Below are 3,293 nucleotides of genomic sequence, written 5' to 3'. Positions count from 1 at the left end.
CAATAGCAGAAGACACTTGCCCAAGATGCCACGCAGTGGGACTGAACCCGGAACCATGTGGTTGGTTAGCAAGCTACTTACCACACAGCCACTCCTGCGCCTAATATCTAAAAATAATTATGAAATATGTTTGGCGGGTATTTCGTCCGTCTTTATGTTCTGAGTTCAAATCCTGCCGACCTCGACTTTGCTTTTCATCCTTTCCGGGTCGATGAAGTAGATACCAGTTGAGGACTAGCCTCTTCCCACAAATTCCAGACCTTGTGCCTTATAGCAAAAAAGGAGAGGATTTTTGTGAGAGATCCTACATAGAGGGCACATACCCGTTACGCTTAACCCGCTTCTGTTATTTATAAAACTCTGGTTTTTGAAATTATATATTCTGGCTTAAGAACCCGGAGTCGCTCCTGATAGGGGCCATATTGTCCGTTGAAAGCTGATCGACGAAGAGTAAAGGGTGAACCTTAATTCTAGTCATGGGTACGTTTTTTGTGAAGCGGGCCGCATGAGATATGACTCATATACAAGCATATATTTGCAAAGCAACCACACACACATACACACACACACTCTCAGACGTTCAACCCTTAACTACAATAGACAGACAGACAGATAGACGGCTAGCTAGCTGGATGGATGGATAGAGAGAGAGAAATAGACAGACATGGCTCATCATACAACGGGTCGCATGAGTCAGGGCTCATCATAAGATGGGTCGCACGAGACACGATACATCAAAAGACATGCCATATTACAGGAAAAAATTCCTGAGGGCCGCAGTTTGCTCATGACTGCTCTACACGGTCGTTGAATTGGTTTGAAATAGCAATGACAATCATCCTACTATCGAATCCTCTTTGATTTTGAGTAAGAGATTGCAGTTGGCTAAAAATCAACCGCAACCATTTACTCAAATCACACTCAGTCGTCTTCAACAAGAAACAGACCGATTGGCCAGTGTAGCCAGGCATAGGCAGAAAGATGTGATAGTAAATCTGCTCGATTATAACGAAATAACAGCAATCAATTCGAGTTTGCGAAAAGCTGATAATTTTTAGTTAAGTATGGACTACCATACTTAATGAGGTGAAAATTATAACTTTTTAATCAACTGAAATTACAAACTTTATGTCAAGTAAAGTCATTAGTGTTAAAGGAACTTAATTTCAAACAGAGCAAGGGAGAGAACTGAAATTTATTTGAGCAAAAGTGAAATGCAACAAAGAGTGAAGGCGTAACTCTGGGCTTTAGCAACGATGGTGATAACTTCGTACATGTTTCGGTCTTATTAGTACTCCTCAGTGAAGCATGATATATCCATAAAGACTACAAAATGACTGAGAAGATATGTTTCGATATGAAAATAATTCTGAGTAAGCGATCTAAAAAACATAACATTAGCTAATTTACCAGAGACGCCTTCTGCGTGAAGAACATAGTTGAGTACAGTTGAGTACATAGTTGAGAACTATTAAACCATAACGTGACTAAATATTGCTTTAGGTGCATGGAGCTGTGACGAATTAAATATCTTCATCGTGGTCGAGACACAAAGTCAACAGTTAAAAGATTGGGTCACAGAGTCTTTCTCAATATATATATATATCCTTCGAAACGTAGAGTAGATGAAACCATAGCGACTGAAGAAGGGTTTTTTTCTTTGTGTTAATTGTCCTGTACTCTATTTTTTTGTTGTTTTAAAAAAATGTCCAGTTCCTTTGGTTTGTGTCTATGTTTTCGTTTCTAATTGTGTTCGACGTCCTTTTGGTGTCCTGTACTCATATATGCGTGTATATGTACATGTAGAGGTAGGTACGTACATATATGTTTATATATATGCATGTTTTATTTTATTTATTAATATATATATATATATATGTGTGTGTGTGTGTGTGTGTGTGTGTGTGTGTGTGTGTGTTAGTGTGTATGTGTGTTTGTGTAAGTGTTAAGACAAGCAAGTTAGGCAAGTCGATTCACACAGAATATTAAATACATTTAACAGAGAAAATGTAGATGCGTATGGATATAAAATAGTCCGACTTAGAGAATATAAATGATATCAGGAGTTAAATGGGTAGAGTTTTACGAGTCCGACAGCTGTTTCTGGGGGCTTGGTGGTCTCGGAATAATGATAGTTACTTGGATCTATTATCGGATAACACCGCCTCCGTCTTCAGGGGAGAATTTTACATTTGAGGTGTTGACAGGGAGCACCAAGCCCCGCCGGACACAGCTGTTGGACTCATAAAACTTTTCCCCATTTAACTCCTGGTATCATTTATATTCTGTATTTAATATTCTGCGTAAATCGACTTGCCTAACTTGCTTCGCATTACATCCACTCACCTACCGGTTCAAGTTCAAATCTCTTGAGCGCTTCGAAGTGTATAGAGAACACTTGTCTCTAGCCTACACACACACACATGTATGTATGTATACACACGCACAGCTACTCTTTTTACTCTTTTACTTGTTTCGCCTTTAGTCGAGCAAATCGACCCCGGGACTTATTTTTGTAAGCTCAGTACTTTTTCTATCGGTCTCTTTTGCCGAGCCGCTAAGAGACGGGGACGTAAACACACCAGCATCGGTTGTCAAGCAATGCTAGGGAGACAAACAGACACAAACACATACACACACATACACATATATATACACATATATACGACAGGCTTCTTTCAGTTTCCGTTTACCAAATCCACTCACAAGGCATTGGTCGGCCCGGGGCTATAGCAGAAGACACTTGCCCAAGATGCCACGCAGTGGGATTGAACCCGGAACCATGTGGTTGGTTAGCAAGCTACTTACCACACAGTCAATCCTGCGCCTATTAGATTTCCTTCTATATAACTGACATTGCATTAAAACACTTTCGAAATAAAACTATTTTATAATATAGACCTACTATAAAATCACGATTAAAATTTTCCAGGTTAATAACCTTATGTTTAGAGAATATATTTACAATATTTATCATCGACACAACTTGTTACCGGCGATAGAAGCAGTTTTGGTTCAAAATATTACCCTGTATATATCTTATTTAACATGGATAGCGCCAAAAAATCTGCGGTACTCGTATAGCCGTAGGGTGATAAAAAGCCCTAAAGTATATCAAACTGCCAAACACTTCTGGTCTGCTACTGGTATGTTTCTATGAGTTTTAGTGTCTGAACAAGATGATTTCTCGAGATTAATACCACAGTTTTCTGGTTTTCTACAATTATGTCCACATTAAGTGAGATATATAGAATGTTGTTAGCATAATGTTTAAACTTCGATGGGATTTATTT

The sequence above is a fragment of the Octopus sinensis genome, linkage group LG16, assembly GCF_006345805.1.
Source record: "Octopus sinensis linkage group LG16, ASM634580v1, whole genome shotgun sequence".
In the NCBI taxonomy this organism is placed as follows: Eukaryota; Metazoa; Mollusca; class Cephalopoda; order Octopoda; family Octopodidae; genus Octopus; species Octopus sinensis.
The sequence above is the reverse complement of the archived record's forward strand: the minus strand, read 5'-3'. Positions refer to the sequence as shown.